Genomic DNA, 26,456 nt, shown 5'->3' on the forward strand with positions numbered 1-26,456 from the left:
GGACTCTATAAGGGAAGCAGGCATCCACTTTTAGGGCTGAAGGCTGCCACTCTGGATCACCCTGTACATCAGTCTCAGTTCATGCATGTCAATGAGAACAAATCCTAACAATGAGCTGTTGAGTGATGCCAGCAGAAATGCATGTTTCTGAAAGCTTCAGGGTTTTGGAGAAAGCAGCTGAAGGCGACTCTGCGGCGCTCACCAGTGCTGCCTTACTGAAGGAGGGTGAGATTTTGGCACAAGCCTCCCATGTAATGGACAATTTTGAACACACCTTTGTTTTTCAGCAGTCTGAGTAAAGCTGGTACGGGACTATAGAATGAAGCCAAAATGCCCAACCGTGTTATTTCCTCAGAGGGGTTCACTACAGAACAACCTAACCTAAATTATTAGCGCTACTAATAATTATTATTATTCATTGCTTTTGGTAAGCCTGTCGCTCCATCACAGTAGCAATCATGTACTGGGATGTGTACTGCTTAGGACATCAGACTCCTTTGGAAGTGGATGATTGTTTAATTGATAGATTGTAAAGATGGGCTGACATATTGCTTTTTCATCTTTTGCTTTGTTTCTGTTGCCTGGACTCTCGCAGCTCCTTAGTATCTTTCCTGATCCATCATGTCAAGCTGGCAGCTGTGCCTCTACACACTGCCTTCCTGCCCACCACGAGCCAGATTTCACTCTCAGATGCTTGGTGTACCCTCCTCCCTCACTGTCCTCTCACTGGAGAGCTGATTTTGCCTGCACCTCTATTAAGCAGCTTGATTTTAATGGGAACAACGGCTTCTCCCATGGGTCCTTCTCAATCCAGGGCACTAGGCATGCAAGGACACAGGAGGACACATTCCCAGATGTCCCTAGGTGTGTGCTATGTATCCAAGATCAGGCTCTTGCCTGACATCTGTGGACTGAGCCCCCCACTCACCCAACTGAATGGTCCTACTCAATACCGTGGCCATTTTAATTTGGAGATATTTCCTACACTCTGTGTAACTTCTGCCCTCACTGTGGGCTCTCTGCTTTTCTCAAGCTTAATTTCTCTGTGCCATGCAGGCCCTCAAAGGATGGCATCTTAACAGAATAAATTCCATTTTACATTGGTCCACCTCGAAAATTTTCCTCAGAGGTTTCCACCTCCTCCCTAACACTAGATAAAAATGATTGGAAAGTGGTTGAAATGTTATAAGCAGATTTTCAAGAAGGAACAGATTTCTTTTTTACTGCCAAGCTGTATAATAGGTGTTTTTGAGAGGTCGTTAACTTCAACAGTATAGTCAGAAACAGTGTTACACCCCATACTGCATCCATCATTAAGCAATTAAGTTACTCATAGGCTTTTACATTTATTTACCTTGATGGAAAGATATGTTTACTGAACCTGAGTACAAATCAACATGAGAAGGTGGAAGTTCAGAGTAAATTTGACTAATGATGATGTGTTTTCATCCCTAAAAGAAAGAAAAAAGCCTCCCTGCTTTTGATGCTATTTTATCTTCATTGGAAGGGATCCGAAATGATCCTAACTGTCATGTGAGCACTCAGTTAGGTTCAGATCCTCTTTGATTGCAGCTGAATATCTCTTTCCGTTGGCTCATACCTTCCCTTATATGAATACAGTGTACAGCACTTCAGGTTGTTTGTTGAATAGCGCTTTAACTCTTCCTCTGTGAACGCCCTTACAATTATATCTTTAAGCAAAATGTGGGCTGTGGCCACCTGTGCCCGAGGAGATGTTAATGTGGCTGCATCACTCATGTGAAGGAAGAATTTCCTCTTGGTTTCAGAATAACTTCTAAAATATGAACAAACCATATTTCTTCCAGTGAAACTTAATTATCTCTGGTTTTTTTTTTAGGCCTGCTCTCTTCTCCACTCTTGCTACAAGGATTTTTCTCTCTCCAAGTAATTCCTCAGCATCGCCTTGAAAGACATCTGCCACACGTGAGCATCCTCCACAATCTCTAAGATACTTTTGTTGTTTTTCTTCTTTGAACATTTGTTTTTTTGAGATGACATTGACAGACATGAGGCCTAAGTCTGGAGATGTTCTGTGGGTAGAACTCACATTTATTTCAGTATGTCGAGCAGCTTTAGGATCTGATCCATATTGAAGACTAACATGGCGTAATGAGGCCTGGGCATATAAAACAATATGTATTCTAACACAGCTCACTCAAAACAAATATGTTCCCTTCTCCCAGGCTGGTATAAACAAACAATCTCCATTGTGTTCCACACGGTTCTGTTGCACTGCCTTGCACATAGCAAGAGCTTGGCTTCCCTGTTCACAAAAATGGGATCTCCATCCTGTGACATGAAGCTTTCTGCTGCATGCCCAGACAGACCGGTACCTTAGGACACTGTTCCTAAAAACTGACATTAGGTCCGGTGTTAAATCCTAAATGCTTTATGGGCAAAGTTTTCTTGTACAGATATAATTAAGAGGGTCTTGTTTCTGAGTCCTGTGCACTTCAGTCTGACAAAACTGACTCTGGATTGCACAGTTGAAAAGCAGAGAATCAGTGTAACAGTTGATGCAAGATCTGCTCATGCTGACCCATAAAATCTTCTCCAGTATCTAAATTTCCTTGAGACAAAAATCGGCAGCTGTGCGAAAAATTCGTGATGACTCGAGGTGGAAACATTAGCAGGGGAGAGTTCAAAACTCATGTGTGAGATCCATTGTCCGTGTGAAGTGCAGCAAGTTTGAACCCAGGTGTTCCTTGTGCGATTGAACTCAGACTTTTATGCCATTCTGCAAAGCCATTACCCTCTCCTGTAACTTGTGCTAGAAGCGGAGTGAGCTGTTCTGGCACTGAAATGATTTCATTGTTAGGCTAAGTGTTACACAGATGGTATTCTTAAATGTAAAATTCTTTTTATGATTCTTTCAATTTCATATTTATTTCATTAGATCATTATTTATGTTAAAGAGTCACTATTAATCTGAAACGTGCTCAGCTTGAAAGAAAATGTTGAGAGGAGTTTCAGGTATCTGATCCTTAATCCTTTAGTTTTTGTGTTTTGCATTTTCCTATTTAAAATGGTTTTTTGTGTCTCTAGGTGCTATGTGACAGATCCACACAAACAACAGAGGGGAAAGAGCCTCACTTAACTGATTAGAGGAGTGAAGCAGTGAAAGGGAATATGCACAAAGCGCTGCCAAGTTCACAGAGCAAAGGAAAAGATAAAAAAAGAATCATTTCACTGGCTTTTTTTTTTTTATAGAGAGTAATGTGAGGTATTTCTTATACTAGCAGCAGGGAAACAATTTTCAGACAAAAATGTGATTTCTTAATCAAGGGTCTCTAATTCAAAATATATTTATTTAATAAACAGTAATTATGATAGCAGCAACTACTCATTCATATCAATAATTCATTCAGAAGTAAACCATATCAACATATTAGCATTTATTTTTCCATTTAATAGGCTGTGATTTAAAATAAATATAAATCATCATAATCATTCAGCTCCATATGCTGGAAAAGAAAAAGTCACCTTAAACCAGATGCATATTGTGAAAAAAAAAAGAAAAAAAAAAAGAAAAAGGGGAAGACAAGTTGTTCTAAAGAAACGGCATATGGGAGCAGATCTTAAGCTAGGGTAAAGATATGGTGCTCTGTAGATGTCAATGTAGTTTTAGATTAGATATTAAGAAATTCTTCACTATGAGGATAGTAAGGTACTGGAACAGGTTATCCAGAGAAGCTGTGATACCCCATCCCTGGAATTGTTTAAGGCCAGGTTGGATGGGACTTTGAGCTGCCTGCTGTAGTGGAAGGTGTCTCTGCCCACGACAGTGGGGTTGGAACTAGACAGTCTTTAAGGTCCCTCCCAACCCAAACAAATCTGTGATTCTATGATTCGATGATAGCAAGGCTGAGTTATGCCAAATGAGATTCTAGTCAGTAATTTTCAAGAACTGGGAGTCACATACTGATTTCTGTCTTTTAGAAAATAGATAAATATGATTTCTCTCAGTTTTAATTAGGAAAAGGCAATATGTGTGATCAAGAAAATTCTAGTTTGAAGTTGCTTATGTATGGAAAAAATAGGCTCTTTGCAAGTCCTAAGCTGACTCTGCACTTGTACCTGCTTTTGTGCTTGGAGCTGTATTTATTTTTCCTGTCTCTATTTAGCCAAACCCTCTCCTAACTTGTACCCCTGACTTACCCACATCATTTTGTCAGCTGACATCTCTTTTTCAGCTCCCTAACCCCTCAGCACTCCTGAGGCACTGCTGTTGAACACTTTTGTTTCTGTACCCTGTCTGAGATCCACAAAGTGGCATTTGGAGGCTGTGGAGCAGGGTTGTACTTCTTAGGAAAATTGTTTTTTTTTGCTTTGGACATAGGGAAAAAGCAATGAAGGGCTCAAGCCCCGGACAGCGTATGCCACTGCTGCTACAGCGTCTCAAGCAGTTGGTGTAGGTCTTGTCTTTCTGCTTTTTTTGTTGCTTTAGCTTTCAGTAGGTGAAGCTGTGGTGGGGAGTAGGGTGTCACTGCTCTGCTCGTTCTGTTCCCACATCCAAGCTAGCACCGATGGCCTTGCCACAGCCGTATGGCCCTCTTGTCCTCTGACGAGCTCAGCAAAGCCCTTTCTCTCCCATAGACAGAGCGTCCCGTATTCCGGCAGGGAAAATAAGGCTGTGCATCACTCCTTTCCCTGAATTATTGCAGTGATACTCTTAGAGGACTGGGGGAGGTGGTGGCTGCAGCCACAACGCTGTGAGCATGGTGCAGGTTAACTCTGTAAAAAGGTGTTTTCATATCCTTGCAGGTGAGTTTTGTCACCTGTATAGTTATCATGTTACTCTTCCAAGGCCGTTGGTGCTTTCCCAGCAATGACTGCCCTGCGCATGTAGCCTGCTCCGCACAGGGATCTATAGTCTCAGGCAGTCAAGTTAAAGTGGTACCCGATTTTTTTTTTTTCCCCAGTCTCTGCCATGCTTTACATTGTTAGTATTCCTCCAACAATTTTTAAGGAGAAAAGTGAGTCATGTTTGATTTTCCCTATTTTAGTAGAGAAGAGCCATGTTTTTTCCACAAGTTATTGCATTATTCCTCTCTTCGGTGTGGCTCTGATTTAGTGCTGGATGAAGCTCAAAAGGAGGATTAGTGTAGATAGACTCCCATATGCTTGGATGCATTTCTGAACTGTGTACTATCCTCGCTGCTTTTGATAGAAAGAGCTGGGCTATAAACCTGATAAGAACAGGCTTCCATGCAAGATGTTTAGTATTTCCTGCTTCCATTTGGGCCAGGAATAAGGCACATCCAGCCCCTTTTGGCCCTGCTGCTCTTGGTCATGGGCTTGCCTGAAATTTAGTAAATCACAGTGGTGGAAAATGAATGGGGGAGTGAAAGGAAGTTGATTTTTCTCCACTTTAATATAAGTTAGATTAGGGTTTAGTTCCGGCTTTGGCAGAAACTTTGCTGGGGAATGGACAAAGGTAGAATGTTTTTATTTTAATAGAATTGGTTCATCTATCTTTTAGATAGTTTCACTGGAGTGCAAGTCCATTTTTACGGTCCTGAGTAAAAGAACTTGGGCTGCTTTTAAAGACCTGTACCTTCTGGGAAAATTAGAGCTGGCTGTAAAACTCTGACTGTATTGTATTCAAGGCAATTGTGAGCATAGGAAGCGAGAAAGAAGAAGAGAAAGATGAAAGAGGAAGAGAGGGAGGCTTCCCAAAGATAAGCTGCTACAATGAGTCATGCTACTCCTCCATGCTTGGGGGGCTTAATACCTGATCATTTTTCTAGCTGGTAATCAAATTGTTAAATAGTGTAACATCAAGGAGCACTGAAGTTGATCCTAAAACTGTTGTTGTACTACTGTTTTGGGGGTTTTCTTCCTTAATATTTTTTTTTAAAAGAATCTCCCAATAGTACTCTTATCAACTGATCATTTTTCTGATTCTCCCCTCCATTACAAAGGTTTCCAAGTTCATGAATGAAAGGCTATGTTTTCTCAAACAAATCCTCCACTCCTCGGTCTATTACTAAAGTATTGTTAACTTACAAGATTTGACTGAAACCTCAGGGTCTGCCAGCTGGATGTTTGAGGAGTCCAAGATGGCTAGGTAAAGAAACACCTTTTTCACATGATCCAGCCCAGCTCCCACGTTGCCCCACAAGTTTCTATCAGTACAAAAGCTGACATTGTCTGCAAGGAGCAACTCAGATTACGGTCTCTTCCAGCTGCATTGCCCCTGACCCCAGTCCTGCCCTGGGCTGCCCACGGTCTGCCCTCCTCGCATGCACAGAGACTTCAGCTGCAACTCACTGCCTGCCAGCACTGACTCTGGTCTTGAGGGTGGCCTTGAATGCATTTTAAAAGGCAGCACAGATGCTTTGTGAGGAGGATAACATGGAATGATTATTTTAGGGCGGATTTTCCCCTAAAAAAATAACAGTTCTACATGCACACAGTTTGATCTTCACACAAAGGATTTATATAAGAATTCACTTCTCTCTGTCAGTGACAAAAAAAGCATGCTGGTGGGATTTAGGGAAGTGTGCAGGCTAAAGGATAGCAGCAGACAAAAGGAAATTTTTCTTGTAAGATCATCTGTGCAGCTGGAACTCTGGTATCGTTGTGATTTGAAATCCTATAGGTATTGCCTGGCTGGGGCAAGGGACAATGCCTCTTTGGCACCCTCCTGACATGCAAATGTAGCCAGAGTTCTTAGAGCAGTCCTCAGCCCCGTCCCTTGTTTTGTACACACAGATGCATGCACATTACTTTGCTGTCAAATGGCTGTTTTGGGGAATCAGCCACCCAGGAGGTAAACTGTACATAAATGATCTAAGGGTAAAGGTGGCGGAAGAAACTCTGTTTCCTTTACATGCTGAAGTAGATACAAAACAGGCACAAAGTTCACCTGGACTCTCAGGAATAGAATAGCTGCAATGGCTCTAGACCAGCAGAAAACCAACATCGCTGACTCCTAGATGCCCTCTAAAAATGTGCCTATATCTCAGGCCGGAGTGACTTAACAGTAGGTTTGCTAGAGAAACAGCCCTGACAGTCTAGCAAGAACCCAACAGGATATGAAAGATGCTCCCCTGTGGCACCTGCACCTCCAAAAGTCTTTTTAAGGTCAGGTCTACACCTACGAGTAGAGCACTGCCTAGCTCTGTCTTTGTGGCATGAAGGAAACATATGTGTGAGTCTGGAACTGCTCAGATTTTTGTCTGTCTCAGGCTGGCCCCATTCAGCCTTCTCTGCCCTTCCCGGGGAGTGAGTCCCAGATCCAAAGACAGATCCTAATGATATAGCCTGTGTGCTTGCTTCTAATATAACATGATGCTTAAAAACTGAATATAAGCAGGGATGAGGCTTTAGATCTTCCTCAAATCTCAGTGTAACTTTGAGGTTGTCAGACAGTACTGAAGTGAGAGATCTGGAGTAGGAAAATTAGTGAACACAAAAGTCATGATATTTACTCAGTTTATGCATTTTCTCTCCTTTTTTTTTTCATAAAACCTGCATAACTGGCATGTAATTGTTTTACTAAGTGAGTCTTGAAAGCAAAAGTCTTGATAGCTGTCACATATCTTCTTTGTAGTAAAGTGTGTTGTCCTCAGAAGATAATCAGTAGAACTTGCTCAAAAAAACTTAATCAGCAGAACTGAGCGTATTGTCAGCGCTTAACAAATAATAAATTATAACAGCAGTTCCTTTTGACACAACCTATCAAACTTTTTCTTTCTTTCCTGAATGCTTTACTCACCTCTGTTTAGGATTTAATACCTACTACAACTCTGTTTTTTATGGTTGAGAGGACTGGCGATACAGCCTAACAGGATGGAAGTATTAATTGAAATGAAATTTTGACAAATGGCAGAAAAAACCTCCAAGAAAATTCTTAGGCTGTTCCTTTTCACTTACTGATATTGCTTATAAGTCTTAAAAACTGAATTAAAGAATAGATTTGATCTGTTCTATTGTTATAATGTAAAACACTCTGCTTACATGTTAGTAGAATCACTTTCAAATTTCCTGATAGTCTGTTTTTTTTAAAGACAGACAAATTACCTTTTCTTTACAGAAAGGTGAATGTATCCAAAAGCACATCTAGTATCATTAATTATTTTTATTACAAGGAGCTTGGTTAGCTCAGAGAGTTGTTAACATACCTGTGGTTATCACTTTGTCACCATCGTAATTTGGCCTGGGCTGGGAGTTACCGGCAATCATTTCGTTTGCTGTTCATTTGGTAGCTTCTGTGCAATTTTTTTTTGAGTTTTATTCACTTTCAACAAGACGTATATTCATGTCATAGAGAAAACCACCGGGTCATCTCTAAGCTACCACTAATTGTCACAGGCTTAAATGGACCCATTTCAATTTATCCCAGTTGAGGATCTGACCAGTGATCACAACGGGCATTAATTAGCAGATGTGTTATCAGAATCCGTGGAGATGTCCTGGTTTGAGTGACAAGAGAAGTGCTCAGCTGCTGCAGCCGGTGGAGCCGTGCCAGTTTGGCAGCTGACGGCACAGCACCCGATGCCGGCAGGTGGAAAGTCCAGGTCACCCCTGATGGAGGCACAGTGGTGGCTTCTGTCACAAGTCTCCATGTAGAAGGAGCCCTGGAAGGAGCCCAGAGCACCAAGCAGCTGATTGTATTAAAGCAGAAGCAACACAGGGCACCTGGGAGTGGGAAGGCAGGGAGAGAAGAGAGGGAAAACGCAGCACTGAACCGACTCATCCTGAAGCTGGGTTTACACAAGAGATTGCACTGCTAGTGACAGGGGAGAGCCACTAGCAAATGTGTTGGGGCTCTGGCTCTCCATGTGCACCATATGAACTGACACTCCAATGCCACTTGTGCATGCGTGGCAGAAAGGTGGGGCAGACACATCTAAAAAGAGGGGGTCCTAAGAAACAGTTGGTTTTCACAGAAGCAGCTACTGACAGTAGCAGTGCTATTATGGCTGTAAACTAGGGGTTCAGACCATGACTAGAAGAGTGTCTTGAGCAGGTCATGGGGGTGAATGGAGAGCAGGAATGTGAAAAATTTGAGATGCTGCACCTTTATGGGGAAAAAAGAGAGTAACACCCTCCTACTTTGCTTATCTGAGTGCAGCATGGGTTAAAATCAAGGCAATAACCTGTGCAGATACTAATTGTTCAGTAGCAGCCATTTCGTCTTCTTTCTCACGCCCACATACCATCACAGGATGGTGGGTAGGAACAAGTTGTCAAGCTAATAGTGTGGGACCTTTGTAAAGATTTACGGCCTCCCAATATTTACAGGACAAACCTGGACCACAGGTAGCTCAGGGAGTAATTTTTTCAGCTGCTGACACAGTTTCAAAATTTCCTTAAGTAAATTGACCCATGCAGTTTGATTCACTGGGAAAAAAAATCTTTTCATTGTGTGATCTTTTTATCGTAACCCAGGAAAGGAAGACAGCAGGAGAGTGAGAGCTAAATAGTACTGGGAATGGAGAAGTCTTTAGACTGGTCCCAGACCTCTGACCCTGTCGATGGGAAGATGCAGAGTATTTGAGGAAGGTGCAGATTTTGTCACCCTTCCTGTACACTTCTCCCACCACTTAAAGCAAGATATGAAAATTTTTCTGTGAAAAATCTGGGTCCTTCTCTGAATAGCTGTCTCTGGGCCCAAAGCCACAAAAGGGGATGACTGAAACTCATGTGGGATATAGATGTGCAAGTCCAGATTCCCAACCCACACACAAGTTCACCTGAATTTTTGATAAGAAGGATCTTAAGACATCTAAAATCCACGTTCTGCTCCTGTCTCTGGCCAGTCCCTAGCTCAGCTGAGTTGAACTTCCCAGCAGTTAATCCCGATTCACCTCTTCAAACTATCCATGCTTTGCTCACATGTCTATCGAGAATGGCCTGGCAAAGCATGTGTAACACAGGATCAGGACTGAGCAGTATATAAAGTACAGCAGCCATGTTCACTGTCATTCAAAGTAAATATCTTCAAAATCTGCCCAAGTCCTTATCTCTTATCTGCAATGAAATCAGGAACCCTAGCTAGGAAGCTACAAGCTAAATATTCATGGGGGAAGAGATTTTCCATACTTCCTGCAGAAGTGGTGCTGAAACGCATAAGGTTCTCTGGGAGGAGTTTAAGGCAATAAGGTGGAGAATAAGATACAATCTCCATCCCTATTCTGCTGAATTAACTTGCTGTTTTGGATTGGTGCAAGACAGAGGATCTCTTTTGGTATACTCATTGCTGCGTAAGGTGTTTCTTAAACATTGTCTTCTCAGCCTAACGAAAATACAGTGATTTTTCAGAAAAATCAGTAGAACATAGTCTCAAAGGATATGATGATTATTGGAGTTTTAATTAAAATAGCAGGTAAAATAAGTATTATGGTGTGCTATTATTTCTAAAATAACAACAGAATAAAGATGCCCATTTCTTTCTTGAGTGCAATTTTCTAAATGAAAAAGTAAACATTAATATCTGCAGAGATCTTACTGATCTTGTATGATAATTTAGAAAAATATCCCTATTAGGGATAGTTATATATGCTTTTTGTTGGAAATGCAATCACAGGATACGCACATAGCTGCAATCTGTAGACAGATTAAGTAAATTAAATCACTCAATGTCTTTTTTCAATAGCTCTAAATTTAAAAGTAATTTGCAAAGAAAATACTCAGTTTCAATTGGTTTGTAATATCTGTTAATGATCTTTGGAAAAATTTCTGATAACATGCAGGAATTCCCTCAGGGACAGGGTTGTGAATAAGTGGATTTTTTTAAGTTTGAGATGTCATTAGCTAGTGATTTCTTTGAAGTAAAAAGCTGTTACAGAATAAATTGCAGAGGTATACAAGTGAACAGGACAATCATTTTTATGAATAATATACATTATTTTCACTGTGCTTTCTGCCCTCCAAAGAAATAATTTACAATCTAACTTGTCATTACAAACATCCTGGAATCACAACTGCATGTGCATTTTGTGCTTACTTTATGTATATGCTCTGACTCTATATAAAAGTACAGCTTGGTAGTGTCAAACCACTGGTGTAAGGAGCTTATTTCCTTTTATTATTTTTTCCTTTTCTTTTCCCCCCAGTAGATAACTTTTTCAAACCACAAGACTGAAACAACTTCCCTTAATTGAAATGACTCCAGAACAGCTATTCCCTAGAAGACATCCTCCTTGATTTCTTGCGGGACCTGTAAGATGACTGAAGTCGTAGGTAAGTGTAATCATGGAAAAAAGGGTCTCTATTCTCTTGGTACCTTGTTAGCATTAACATATTCTTAACAGTTCAGAGACAAATCATATATCTATCATGCATCACCATAAATAGGTAACACTTCTCATGGCAAATGAGATCTCCTGGCTTCTGTCCCCACCTTAGGATGTCTGAAGTAGAAAAGAGTGCCAGAGACACCACAAAACATGGAGAATGTTGTCCTGCTTCTGAGGTTCAGATATACAACTCAACCATGGGCAGCTGAGGATGGACTTTCTGCCTCCATAGGTTTCTGTGGGTAAGTCTGGGGTTTAGATGGGAACTGGGGACTCTCTGAAGGGGTGCTGGTCTGGGTAAAGGGGCACTAGGACTCCCGTGTGTGCTGTCACACAAATCAAAAGATACAGCTAGTTGCAGCCACTGAGCTTTGATTTCCTCACCTTTCTCTAAACCTTTTCTACCTGAAAAAACCTTACTGAACTTGGTCTGCTTTTTCCTGATCTACAGGCGGGGCTGAAGACACACCATGCTAGCATGAGTATGACTGTTGCCTCCAGGGTTCCCACAAAGGGCTGGAGGAGAAAGGATTTTTCCAGGTCTAGAAAGAGATATGATAGCCACTAGTTTGAAGAACCTCGTAGACTTTCCTGATCCTCTGAAGGCCCAGTGTAGGAATTGGTACCTGCCCTGATAATCCATCAATAGATCAGAGAGCCCCTTGCTTCTCATACATAGATGTTTAATGACACTCTGCAGTTAAGCTGAGAGTAGTGGGCCTTCCTGGCTGCTCCTCAGCAGCCCCTGGCATTGGTCAGTCCTAAGATGCCTGGACTTTGACAGAGATCAATACCAGACCACATATAAGGAGATTCTCCCTCCTCACTGTGCATTTAACAGTGTCACGGTTTACTATGGATTAAGATGCTGTCTTGACACTGTCTGTTGACTGGCATACACCATGAACCCCTGAGATCATTACACATTATTACATAATTGCATCTAGTGAAACTCACAGATCTTTTAAGGCTAGGAGCAACCATTATTGTCATCTAATCTTATCTTCTGTTTAATGCATGCTACTGAATTTAACCCAATCTGAACTTCGTGTGAAGATTTGCTTTTATGCCTAAAAATGCCTAAAAATGCCTCCTCGCTTACAAATACGATGTTGTTTCTCTCAGTACTAACTCTGCAGCAGCAAGTTCCATTAATTAACTGTACATTGTTTGGAAAAGCAATACCTCCTATCTGTTTGAAATTCAATACCTTTTCGTTTCACCTTGCAGGATAGGAAAGATTTTTTTCCTTTGCTGCTAATTAAGTTTGAAGATCATGAGGATGAAATGTTATTTATATTATAGTCATGCTTAAGCAGGACTCTGGCACAGCCTGGAGATCCCACCACACAAAGTGAGGGAGACTGCGCAAGTCCTTCGGCGCTCAGACTATTTTAATAGAAAAAAGGCACGTTTTTGAGGAAGACGAGTGATTTAACTGAAAAGGTTACCAGTCAAGTCAATGGATTTGTACCTCTCAATCACCTCTGACTTTCAGAAGTTTTAAAGAAAGGTAGGGAAAAGCAAAGTCTCTAAAAGACCAGAAAAATAAGTCAGGGATACGGTCAAGTCCCTGGAAAAGGATTTTCCCTTTTCCTGTAGTGACAGGACAAGGGGTAATGGCCTTAAACCGAAGAAGATTAGATTTAGATTAGATATTAGGAAGAAATTCCTTACTGTGGTGGTGGCGAGACACTGAAACAGGTTGCCCAGAGATGTTGTGGACTTCCCATCCCTGAAAGTGTTCAAGGCCAGGTTACATGGAGCTCTGAGTAACCCAGTCTAGTGGAAAGTGTCCTTGCTCATGGTGCCGGCTTGGAACTAGAATTTAAGGTCCCTTCCAACCCTAACCATTTTATGATCCTATGATTTAATATAGGAAAAAAGGTGTTACTTAACTCTGTGTTCTGTCCACTATCCATGGGTCAGACTGGCCTTCAGTGGCTGAAAGTTCTATGAGAGGACAGGGTACACTGTGGAAAATACCTTCAATATCTGATACATGCAAGGGCCCAGAGCCTTCCAGAAGAACTGCTGGGGTCCAAGGACATCTTCTAGATTATCTCAGACAACATGTATTCAGATTTTATGGAGAGGGTTCATTCACTTTGTGTATGATTTGAACCGTAGAATGATTAAAGACATCTAAGATCATGGAATCCAACCATTAATCTAACACTGCCAAGTCCACCACTAAACCATGTCCCTAAGTTCCATATCTGTGAATGTCCCATGAGGATAAATCTTCCCTGAGAGACAAGCTAACATTTATGTTCTTTAACTTTTCTCAAGAAATTTCCCATCCTTTTGACTTTTATCATTTTTATTACCATTCCCTGGACTTGTTCTATTTCCACTTTCTTTTTTCAGGAATGAGGTGACCAAATTTGAAGACAGTATTCAAAGTGAGGATGTGCCACTGATTTATATAATAGCATTATAATATTTTCTATATTATTCTCTAAAACTCTTATCTTTGTACAAACCCCATAAGATTCTTTTAATTCTTTGAACTACAGTGCCTTTTAACATCTGTAGTTTACTCTGATCACATTTTAACAAAGGAATAAAAGGCTTCATTTTTCACATAGAATTTTATTTATTGTTTGAACTTTAGAGGAGAAATTGGTTAACTTACAATTTAAAATTCTTGGCAATGTAGACTATCGGGCAAGAATATAATTATCAGCCCTTCTATACTTACTGTAGAAATGTGTGAGACTGAAAGTTGGTGTGTAAGGTCTTGACTCAATAGACTTGTCTTTTGTCTTATAAATGCAGACAAAGACATAATTTTGAGCTGCCAGCATCCCCAAAGATGTCAGAAATGTCATTCACCTGTACCTCCTTCCTGATGAAACATGCTGGAGCCATAAATTTGCATGCTGTTCAATCAGGACCACGCACATGTGCAAGTAGTACCTGACTTCTGCAGTCTCCCATTTACTGTACCACACACCTCCACGCCAGGTCGGAGGAAGACCCCTTTGAAAATGAGGCGCTTGATGATTGCAGAGGGTAAGGATCTTGCTCTCATGTCACAGCTTGGCGTTATGCCTTCATCAGGGTATTAGAAAAGGCTCAGGGAAAATGGTTACAGTTATTCTATTGCCTAAGACACTTCCTGCAGCTACTGCCTTTCCTTAGAATTACCAATCCAAGTGGTGACCCTGCCTGACCCTACTTATCTTGTAAAAGCTGACAAGATCACAGCCTGAAGCAGTATAGCCACAGGCTCAATACCGGCTACCAAAATGTCTGTTTAGTATTTTCAAGAAATGCTGCTCTAAAGATTTACAATACCAGCTGCTAGATACACGAACAACACCAGCACACAGCTCTGACCCCTGAACATTCAGCCCCACTTACACAGAAATTTGTGTCTCTCAAGAGGCCAACACCGAACTGCTACGAAACAGTGATTCCCTACCTGCAAGCACACTGGATTTTTAGCACTATTTGATTATATATACTAAGATATTAGGTGAAAGTATTCGAAAACTAGTTTGAGTTCAGAATTTATTGTTAGCTTTTTTTCATCGGTTACATTACTGCTTTAGCAACAGAAAGAGCTCTGCCATTTCTGTGTAATACCTTTTTTTATTTCAGTGTAGAGAATTTTCTTCATCCTTCCATGACCAAAGTAGTTTTTCATCAGAAGTTATTTTTAGATGAACTCTAAGTTTCTTTCCTAGCAAACATTTTAGCTGCACTGTATGAAAGGAAATGCACATTTCCCTAGATATCTCTAAGGATAAACACAGGTTTAAATATCCAAAAAGATCTTGGGGAACAATCTGCTTTATATATATACATTCATGTAGCAGATGCAGTAAGAGTTCTTGCAGAGTAGTGTGGGTTTTTTTAACCCTTTTCTTTTTAGAACAGCAAAGACATGGAAAAGACGTTGAGGTCCTGTTGCTCCTGTTGGAAACTTCTGTTGGCTGCAGCATGAGTTGGATTGGACCCAGAGAAACTGAATACACACAAGTAATGATGAGTTGGCCATACAAGCAAGGAAAATCACAGATAACAGGTGCACACCAATTAGCAATGTACCTTTTAGGTCATCCAATACAGCTCCGTGTCACAACGAGATTGTTTCATATGGTATATTTTTTTCTTTTTTTTTTTTTTTTTTTTTTTTTTTTTTTTTTTTTTTGTGCCTAGATTAAATGCCCTGGTGATACCATGTCTCTAGGGAGAGGTTGTGCTGCCTACAGTATCTTTTGTCAGGAGTTTTTTTACTTTCTTAACATTATCACATTTCTTCTTTTTACAACCCTTAGCAAATTTCCTTCTTTCCCTTCATTGATATCTTTTAACTACTGTGGTGATGTGTTTAGTTAACATTAAGCCAACCCATAGATATTTGGATCACTTAATCTTCCCTAACCTAGAAGTCCTTTCAGTTTTCTTGTTACTCCTCACCTATTCTAGTCACACTAGATAGCTTTTCAGTATCTTTTTTAGCTATGAGATTCTAAAAATGCGATACATTTCTATAAACTAGCAACAGATCTGATGTAGAGCTAAGCACCATTCATGTCTCCTCACTGAAAATCTTTCCTGATGTGCCCAGAGGAAAGCTGCCAGCACTCTGAACAGGCATACAGGTAGAGTGCTCAAACCACTTCCTTGGTGCCTCTTACTCTATTGGCCAACAAAATCCTATTGAAACAGTTGACCTAGTAGTTCAAAAAACAAATGCATGTCATTATGAATTTATTTTATTTCTCATAATGGAAAAAAGACAGATTAGTACAGATAAAAAGACCTTTGTTGCTGTTTTTGAGATTTTCTAGTTCTTGGTCATGGACGTCATATTCTAAAATTATGGAAGACGTCATCTTCCATAACTATGTCTGAGTGCTAGGAAAGTATGTTGTAGAAAGTAATTATATACATAGTTGCAAGCCTAGCTGTTCACTTCAAGCAATAAATTCTGATCTACAAACAACACTCCTTTAGAGCTAAATATGATCTTGGTTGTAATGGACTGTCTTTACCTTAGTGTTCTGTTGTATTGGAGGAATATAATTTTAATCTGCTGTCTTTAAATTTTCATTAAGGAACGTTTCAGCTACCTGCAGCCTCATCCGATGACGTTTAATGATATCAACTAGCTTGATCTTCCTCCATGCACCCATGCACCAGCAGGGACTTCTTTAAATTGCTCAACTGTATGGAACACTGTTTTCAAGTTTAATGTACTTGGCATCGACCTTTTAAAGTAATGGCATTTCTAAACACAGTTTAAATACAGTTTAAATACGTAGCACACACATATGTTTGCATTTATATGTGCATGTGTGTGTACGCCTATACATATATGTGTAAGTGCACACATATGTATAGAAATGCTGATCCTATTCACCTTTTTAAAATCATTACAGCTAGTATTAACATGAATGTGCTGTTAAATTGGCAGTGTTATACATTTTTGTTGGAGTTTACTTCTGTAACATAAAACCAGAAAGATAAGCTGTGAAACTCGTGCAGCTGATGACATAATTCTAGAATCTCATGATACTGAATCTCATATTGCTAGGAGTGTGGGATGGATGTTCTTTGCTGAAATAATTATACTGTCTCTTGCAATATATGTTTCCTTGTTTTCATGTGGGTGCTGAGAAGCCCAAACCATTAAACATAAATGGTACAATGAGTCTTGTGTTCCTTATTTATTCTAAAGAAGGTAATAAATTTATACGGTTTTATGGCATAATAAAGCCAACTACTTTAAGAATCTGTGATGAACATAGCAATAATCTGTGACAATATGCATATTTACTTTTAATAATTATGTCCAATTGTACATATATGCATAAATATGTATATATGTATATACAAACACACGTAGAGAGACATATGCATAAATTAAACAGAACCAATTAGAAGGTGGCATAAATAGATTCAAACCTTACCTGTTATGGCTGTGTGAAGGGATAATTTGAGCTACAAGGACATGAAAGAAAGCATACTCAATACACTCCATTGGCTCATTCTCATTATGCTCAACAGTGACAGGCTGTATGCTAAGATGGGGTACCAGCAGACGTTTGTAATGACAGCTGGTTCAAAACAGAGCTTTCAAAATAGTGCAACACCCCCAGCTTCCTTCCAAATCTTGGTGTTTGCCAGCATTTAACTGAGGCTGGCTCTTAAGGTCAGATGTTCAGATGTAAGTTATTCAGAAAGAATTTTCTTCTTTATGTTTGAACTGTACATATTTTCAACATATAGGCTCTTTGTTGCCCATGAATTTGCATTTAAACTCACACATGGATTATGCTTGTCCACTACCTGCAAAAATGATGGATGTTTCTCCCTGACACTGCACCCTATTTTTCTGAGTTGTCCTCTGTCGAGTTCTCTTGTGGGATACATAAACTGAGACTCAGATAGTAGCTCTTTCTTTTTACTGGGACTGAAAAACTCCTCAACCTCTCTGTTGAGAAATGGAGGAAAAGCGGCTTCCCTTTAACATCACCCACATCTCACCCACCATGATCGGCCAATTAAGGAACACAGCAAAAAAACCCCCAAACAACCAAACTTCAGATGTCGTGTAACTTTTCCTGGTGGATGTATATAGAATTTGGAAATAAATATACTCCTACTTTGGAGGAAAAAGCAAAAAGGGTTTATCTATTTGCATTTGAACTCAGTGAAAAATACCTAAGCATGGAAAGTGCACTTGAAGGTAAGACACGAACATGAGCAAAGCTAGATTTCACTAAGCTAAATTCAAGTGAAATGTGCCACATTTTTATAATTACTACAGAGAACATGCACTAATTAATTGTTATGCTGTGCTGGTGAAATAGTTAAGTATTCTATATGGAGCAAGTAGAGGAGGTTACTGATGCTATTGACTTTGCTTAGAAGCCAGTATGTGGGGAGCACACCATGAACAGCCTTGTGAAAATGAGGTTGGTGAACTGATTTGGTCTTAGAAATTACTTTTCAGAGTGGTTAGAAAAATATTTTAAATCTTAGATAACTTTTAGTTGTACTGGATTACTGGACTGCTAAGTGTGTGCATTGTGTTCAAAAGCAGGTTTTCATTTGCCTTGTCACTGGGGGACCCCAAGTGCTAAGCGTCAGATCTTCAGAGGAATTCAGACAAATAATAGTGCTGCTCTTTGGGGATCTTCAGAGCTGCCAGGACACTTCTCTGTAAATGAAATTAAAGGGACATGAGCATCAGGGGGTTTCAGAAAAGCACTGACTGGGTACCTATCAGTCTCTTGTGGAGCTGCACTCATTTCTGAAGTGTTGACTCTGCTTTAGTTGGAGATGCATCTGGGGATATGTTGAGGGGAACAGGATGGGTCTGTGCTCATTTCTGGAGGAGGTATAGGTCTCCTGCAAGCCAGAGGCCTGTGCAGGGCTGCTTCCCTGCAGCAGGCTTGCTTGGCTTACACACACCCGTCCCGTTAGCTCCATCATGGTATGTGTGAGCAGTGTTGGCCTTGCACTCAGTCTGGCGATGCTCCTGTTTGCCATCAGCCTTCTCTCCTGGATCAGGGCCGTTACCGATTGCTGAGGGGTGGCCAGGGGCAGCTCCCTCTGGTGAACCTCTTTTGTGCTTTTATCTCCCTCTGCTTGGCAATAAGCTGCCACTGGCTCACAGCCATGGCCCTCTCGCCCTCCCCAGTGCCCAGCTTGCATGCTCAGCCAGTGCCTACATCTCTTCCAGCAGCTGGCCCTACTTTTCCTCCACAGCTGGCTGCTGCCCCCTACTGTGGTAATTATTATTTATTATGGATATTCAGTGTACATTACATGTCCAGAGTCCAGTACAGTCTGAATCGCTACCAGGGTCCCACTGTGTGGGCAAGAAGCACAGTCTTACACACTTGTTCCACACTGATATTCTCTCTACTCTCATGCAGAGAGAGACTGAGAGGAAAGGGGTGAAGGTAGTTGTTGGCACCCATTAGCACTATCTGATGTGACACCTACTCTCTCTCCTGTGTTACATGACTCCAGCAACAGCACAGCTTAGGGCAGAGCTGCTTTTTCTCCATCTTGCTACCAATAGCAGGTCTCCTGCTATTCCTGCTACCTAGCAGGCAACACCTGAAGTGTTTTCCAAAAGTCATGGCTGCTGATCAATCACACTTTAACTCCCCATTGCTGTGAATGCAGATGTTGCTTGGTTTTCAGTTGCTGTCAAGAAGTAATTCCCTTAGACCACAGCGCGGCTATGTGGGACACCATTTTCTTTCCTGTTTCTCTCCCCCACCTTCTTCTCTGGGGTTCTCTGTTCATGCCAGTTCCTTTGCGAATGCATTCTTCTCCTTGCATTTCAGCCTTCCTCCTCACCCTGCCTCCCTGAAGACACCACCCTCAGTTAAAAACAGAGGAGCTATAACTCCCACAACTCAGTGCACAGACAAAAGCACCTGGAGGGAGAAGCAGCTTCTCTACACTCGAAAAAATACAGAATCCTAAACATATTTCACACATACATGCACATGTGTGAGAGGCAAGTTCTCAGCTGTGCTGGATAGGGTTAGGTCTGCGCAAGAAGATAGAGCAATACTACTCCATGGTAGCTGAGAATCTGTCCCGGTATGTAAATGTAAACATCTATTTTTACGAGCCCTCCTACAGTTTGCTTAAAAAAATATTGGTTTTTAGACTCTGAAAACACACAAGCCAGTCAGAAATGTCCCACTTTCTATATTTTGTCTAATTCCTACCTCTGACTTCCTCTGAAAGCTTTCAAAATCTAATGAATTCAAGAGACAAAGTGAACTAAAACTGAAGCAGCTTTGCCTTCAGTGCACTGGGCCTACAGGAACTGAAATGTTTGATTGTAACTGGACTCACCAAACCCTGCAAAATTCCCACTGTCCTAGTACTTGTAATCTTCTGCCCTTTCAGCTAGCTGCAGCAAGTTAATGTCAAGAGCAAATACATGATGCAGTCTCTACATCAGAGCACTTTTTGCCATGAATCACTTTTTAAATTGTTTTGAGTTTATATTTAATTGCTTCCTTTGCATGCTATGTGTACACATGCACTCCTCCCGCCCCTCATGTTTCACATGTAACTGTTGTGTAGGCTGGAGTCTTTGAATATGGAGTATTCAGAGCGCAAGGAGTTTCAATCCAGGAACTGGCTTGTCCTCTTTTAAGATGGGAACCACATGTGTGACTTGAATCCAGATCTGGGGTGAATTCTGGATGTGCTAATTTGAATGAATTAGGATTGGGGATTCAGACTCATTTCTTTGTTACAGTACTAGTTCTGATACCCACTACTGGGTGTTCACCTTTCCCTTCCTCAACAGAAAGAGAAACGCTTCCCATATTCAGTTATTCAAGACTGATTTGCAGTTCATTCCAGGATCAAATCACCTTCAAGGTATTTTTCTCAGTTTTATTTCTGAACATTCTCTGTGACAATTGCTTATAAGTGACCTCTGCTAACAGTTTTGAATATTTGGATCACTTGGTCACCTTCCTCTGAGAAGTCCCTGTCATTCCACTTTCCCTCTGAAGGCTGCCCCACTGGTTTTTTAAAGTAATACAGTCCCACACAGAGACACTCTTCCCCTTGTAACAGCCTTAGTTTGGGAGACTGAAACAACAAACTGTCTCTTGAGCTGCTGTTCAGAACCAGTTTCTTGGGCTCCCTAAAACTGTGGCAACTTCAAAGCTCTGCTATTCTCAGGATTTTCCTCATCTCCTTTTGAAGACAGGCAACATTCAATTGGGCTTCCCAGCCTTCTTGTGCTGCTGCATTTTTCAAGGGAAGAAGGCATCCCCTTGTCAGTATCTCGGCTTTTTCTCACTTTATTTCCCCTCAGAACTCCCAGATGAACACCATCCGGTTGTGGTGATTTACTGCACTTGAGTTTCTCAAGTTACTCTACAACTTCCTCCATAGAGACTTCATTCTATATAAAGGCCACACTCTGATTTTCTTTGCAAAGTGTCTTTGGCACAGGAATTTCTGCATGACTCTCAACAGCAGACATGATGCAAGAGATTCATTTAACTCCTCTGCTAGCTTGTTGCACTCTTCTCCTGACCCACTGTATATGGATTTGTGGGGATCTCTGCAGTGTTTTGATGCATAGTCCAGCCTAAGATTAATATGTGAGGCTTGTCTCTCAACTAGTTTTCTCTTGCTGCTCTACTGAAGGATATTTCTGTACGTTACTACAATCACTCTCAACACATCTTATTTGGCTGGCTAATTAAGCCCAGTACCATTCGTCTGCACTACATCTGTTGCAGGTGGGTTAAATTCTCACTGATGAAAACTGGCACTGTCCCTAGGGAGATGTTCAGGTGAGGAGCTGGTCCTGCAGAAGACCCTCCCCTAGTACTATGGCAATCGACCCCCTGGCATGTCACACTGAAGGGGCAGGCTGAGTGCTCAGCAGCACAACTCAGGAGGAGCAGGACCCATATCCTAGGCCATGGCCTGGCCCTCAGACAAGTGAAAAGCCCTTTGGTCTTTTGTCTTTGATAAAAGGAAGTCGGAGGTCCGTGGCAACCCTTTCTCTTTTCTGCTTTTCCTTTTGTGTATCTTTATTTCTGTTTCTTCCCACTCCCTTTCTGTTTTGAGAAAGACAGAAACTGCCATATGGCAAATCCAGTCTTTAATGACTTTGATGGACAGAACTAGAACATCAGAAATACTCTTCATGCCCTGTTTTATTCTCTGACCAGTGTAAACTGGCCTTCAGATGTTTCAAAAGAAGGTCAGTTTTATGAAAGCACATGTTAACAAACACTACTTATTTCACAAAAAACTTATTTCAAGAAATTTTGATGGCCATTACTTTGTCTGTTTATAAAACTAAACCCCAAATATTAGCTTAATTTGCATTGCAGTACTAAAGATATATAGATCTGATTTGAGACACAGAAGAACATCCCTTCTATATGGTATGGATATGAGATCAATGTTAACTATAATTGCCTAAGGCACAGACACAGAAATTATAGCTGAAACCAGTTCCATGACTTCATCCATCAATGAGAAAAGTATTCAAGCTGTTGTTAAGGCTGTCCTATCTTTCAGAAAGGGTGCTGGGTATCCATATTTCACTAACTTTTTTATTTCAAATGAAGAATTAAAATCTGATACCAAACATCTTTATTTCTTATGGGCTTTTGTGAATAGATGAAAGACCCTGAGCTTCCTAACCTTCCTAAGGTGATGCAAAATATGTCTCAAGATTCATAATTCCAGAGCTGCCAGTTGAATTCCAGCCTGTGAAATCTATGTCAAGATACAAACAGGCATGCTCATCCCTATTACATCTGGTTAAATAAATGAAAAAAAACCCTTGTAAATTAATTGGACCCTTAGTTTCCTAGAGTTTGGGAATTTGCAGAGCAGGATTAATTACAGTGTGCTGTAGTTGTCTTAGAATTGGCAGTCTTGTCTCAGGTAACTCTTTTCTTTCCCTGTCTGCTGTGGATGGCACCTGCAGATCTCACTTTGTTAACTATTTCATATGGCCATTTTTGGATGATATCTCAGATGGCTATAGGAAAATAAGTTTCTGTTACTGGTGGAGTTTCTTCACTACAGAAGGAGCATGGGCAATTGCATTAGACCAAGCCACTAAGGTGATATTATCTCATTGTTAATGTCTTGGTTCATTAACATTTTTGATTTAAGGTAAGTCATTCAGATTTGATATATATTTTTCTTTTACTGTAGTCCACAATAACGACAATGCCTCCCAGACATCCCATTTCTAGTCTGGTTTTACTGAAATGATTTCCAGATTTTCTTCTTTATGTGGTGTAAATAGAAATGCTTCTTCCTTGGTCGTCTCATTTTCATAACCTACAGGTATTCTTATTTTATCTTGCAATATTTTGACTGAATGTAGTGATATTCTAAGATCCCACTTAACAGTGCATGAGCAAAATCTTAGCAAATGGCCTTGTAGTGCAGTACAAAGTTGAAACGGAATAAACTGTAGGAGGCAACTTTACCGTGTGTAACATCTGTTCTACTTCACCAGTCAATGATCTGATCACACTCACCACTGCATCACTCCAACTTCTCACTACACTTTACTCAGGAACGTGCAACACCTTCCTCTCCTCTTCATGCGATTTTTGCCAGGACTTTACAAAGTCTTTCCTATCCACAGGACAAGGCAGATAGTGCCTGGAAGTGCCACCTCCTGTGTCAGTCAGGCTTTTAGTCTACCTTCTCTACAATACCTCCATGCCCCCATATGGCTTACTGCAGGGAACTATAAGAAAGATAGACATAACATTTTTTTGAGAGTGACTCCTTTACATTGCCTTCCTTGCACGTATCTACATAGTCCCATGCAGTAATCTGTATTTTTGTTTGGGATGTATAGGAAGTATCCATAGAGAAATAACAAATAACTACTCTCATCATCTTTGTTGATATCAAAGAACATTGGGTAGGTGAACCAGGAAACAAATCCTATTGTAAAGTGTAAATCGAGTAAAAACTATGTTGAAACATCCCACAGTTGAGAGCATTTGCAAGGATGACTCACTTCACAGTACTCAATATATTGCTCACTTCTCTCAGTAGGAGCTACTTTTTGAGAGAATACTACCAAATGGAGGAAACCTTCTGTGCCATAGGTATGATGATCCAAAACGAGTGATTAGTAAACATCTTTCAGTTGGTGAAAAAAGAAATGAGCAAGAAATGAACCTTAAATACAAAAAAAAGTTGGGTGGTTAGCATCCATTCTATTCATGGGCAATTAATAGTTTTCTTGTCTCTGCAGAATTTTCATTAACACTGAAAAATTTTGCCAAACCTAAGATGATGTCAAGACCTTGGCAGAAATCTGTTACATTTGAGTCTAGTCAACAATTTCTCATTTGGTCACAAAAAAGTTTTTAATTTATTTATTACTTCTGGAGACTTTAAGATTTTAGGAAAGTTCTGACACAGATTTGGATGTGGAAATGAGATCTTAATGGCAGATGCAGATAACTCTGTGAAGCACCCTCAGCTTACGATGGTCTGTTCTAGGAGGAACTTTTATTCATCTTCAGATAGGAATGTTATGGTTTAGGGACATTTATAAAATCTGTGAGTCTTGCAATGGCTGTGAACACTAGTGTACTTGGGGAACCTGTGACACTCTGTGTGATCTCAAAGTAACATCTTGGAAAAGCAGGTTTTGTTCTTCTTTTTCTCCCTATAGATCCTTAAAAATATGCAAATTTATGTGATCTGCTCCTCATACTAAGAGTTGCAAATTCAGCTATGGATCAAAGATTAGAGCATATGCCTATTATTGCGACTGTCAGTTAACCAATCCAAATGTTTAACTCTTTAAAGAAATAGAGGGTCAGCAGCTTTCTGAATAATTGTTTCCAGATAGTCTTCTGTTACTTGGATTTCTATATCACATTCAACTTCAATTGCTGTTGTAATATATCTCCATTCCACAGACTCTAACTTTACTAAATACACATTAATATTTGAGCCACTTATGCTTAGACAAATCCAGAGCATGCTCCATGATTGTTGACTGTTTTTTATGGTGCCTCACAGATTAAATGAGAAAAACCAGTGCCATCCCAACACCTGCCTCTGGTCTTCTGTCATGCCAGGAACTGCAGAGAGGAAGAAACTGGGTCAAAAATGACTCAAAAATAAAACAAGTCAGGATGTGTATAACCTTTTTGAAAGCTTATCTTCACTTCAGTATCAACAGTCAGAATGGGAAGTGTTTTGTTGACAGCCACAGTTGCCAGTGTAGTGCCATGTTGTGAGAGAACACTTCTTCACTGGGTCACACTTCCTTGTCTTTCAGTCTTGTCTTCATGAAGAAAAACACTTCAGAGATTCTCTGACCAGGTTCTTTGTCCCACTCTGGTGGACACCACGTCACCCTCAAGCCTCACAGAAATGGGACCTTGTGTTGGGGTCAGCATAATGATCCACATATTCAGTGCTTCCTGCCAGTCACCGATTGTCGTCTGCTGCAACACCTCATGCTGTGTCAGTCTTGTTCACCAGCTTCCTTCTGTCTCAGTGCAGCTGCAAACCAACCAGTCGTTTCCTAAAATGATGCCAAAAATGGTGTAGGGGTTTTACTTCTAGCCGATGGTAAACTGAAAAATAAAACACATTGCAACTGTTCATATTCCAATTTTGGTTTGAATTATTCAGCGTCAGCAGGCTCTACTTCATCAAGTAACCAAGTCTCAAGGTAAATATTTTTCTCAACTGACACCTGATTTTAAGAAGGAGAGCAAATGTGTGAGGTTGAAGTAAAAAGGGCTGAGAAGACGAAAGGGTTAAGGACACTTTTTCTAGACCCTTAACATCTCCTCAGAAGGAATGATAAACACCTCTCTTTGGCCAGGTCCACTTTCCTACACCTTTTTGAGGAGAACTAACGGAGAGTGCTATTTATTATGTGTTGGGATGAAGTTGGGGAATGTTTTCCACCATTTAAAAAAAATAAAATCCAGAATTTATGGGAGTTTGAAAAGCAATTTCCTTTTAAGGTGCAAATTCCTAATTTGCCACATAAAAGTACAGGAATTAAGTGCTAAATCCTTCTTTGCCAGTGAGACCTGTGAAAGGAGGTATGAAAAAGAGTTACTGTTAGGTTTCTATTCATGTCTCCTGAAAGCCAATGTATGCAAAAGTGCGCTGAAACAGCCCTTATTTTTTTTCAAAGCCTTCCTGCCTTTTCTGACTGACTTTTAAAAAATGAACCCTTGTCCGGTTTTATTTGTGCGGTGGGTTCTGATTTTGTTCTGCCTGTACCATATCACTTTTCTCTCCTCACCATTAATCTTCCATGAGTGTTCCCTGGGGCACCATTCTCCCTTTTCTGCATGGGAAGTTTCTATTGAAATTAATGGACTTTCTTCTCGTGAGTGGAAGGAAGAATACACCCTTATATCGGCCCTGTTGCAAAAGAATATTATTCATTGAAAAGAAGCGTTAGTCTCACTCCTGAAAGCCCAAGGTCTAGTCAGGCAGATTATAGTGGGAGATCCCAACAGGAGGTCTGGTACAGAAGCAAGAACTACTTGTCTAACATGAAAACAGAAGCCAGAACAGAAGACCTTTTAAATGTTGGAACAAAACCCTATGGAAAGTCAGTGGTTGTACTATGAACCACTGATGAGGTGTACTGTCCCAGAACTAATTCTAGGGCAGATCCATCTGGTGGAA

At 40.6% G+C, this 26,456-nt stretch overlaps 2 long non-coding RNA genes across 11 annotated transcripts in view; one reads left to right on the plus strand and one right to left on the minus strand.

Annotated features, from left to right (window-relative positions):
* The window catches only part of LOC113999981, a 39,968-nt gene extending 23,030 nt beyond the window's left edge, over nucleotides 1-16,938 (plus strand). For 7 of the 9 annotated variants that reach the window (XR_005566969.1, XR_005566967.1, XR_005566970.1 and 4 more), the window contains 5 exons: nucleotides 1,859-1,944; nucleotides 11,088-11,214; nucleotides 11,380-11,512; nucleotides 14,052-15,380; nucleotides 16,343-16,938. This is a non-coding gene — a long non-coding RNA (uncharacterized LOC113999981). The remainder of the gene's footprint in view (nucleotides 1-1,858; nucleotides 1,945-11,087; nucleotides 11,215-11,379; nucleotides 11,513-14,051; nucleotides 15,381-16,342) is intronic. The other 2 variants (XR_005566973.1, XR_005566968.1) reach the window with 2 other exon arrangements.
* Nucleotides 16,939-21,934: 4,996 nt separating this feature from the next.
* LOC113999983 overlaps nucleotides 21,935-26,456 on the minus strand; it is a 262,086-nt gene continuing 257,564 nt past the window's right edge. For both annotated transcript variants that reach the window (XR_005566981.1, XR_005566980.1), the window contains exon 10: nucleotides 21,935-25,378. This is a non-coding gene — a long non-coding RNA (uncharacterized LOC113999983). The remainder of the gene's footprint in view (nucleotides 25,379-26,456) is intronic.

The sequence above is a fragment of the Pipra filicauda genome, unplaced genomic scaffold (assembly GCF_003945595.2).
Source record: "Pipra filicauda isolate LSUMZ 115617 unplaced genomic scaffold, ASM394559v2 scaffold83_size3615187_pilon, whole genome shotgun sequence".
Taxonomy (NCBI): domain Eukaryota; kingdom Metazoa; phylum Chordata; class Aves; order Passeriformes; family Pipridae; genus Pipra; species Pipra filicauda.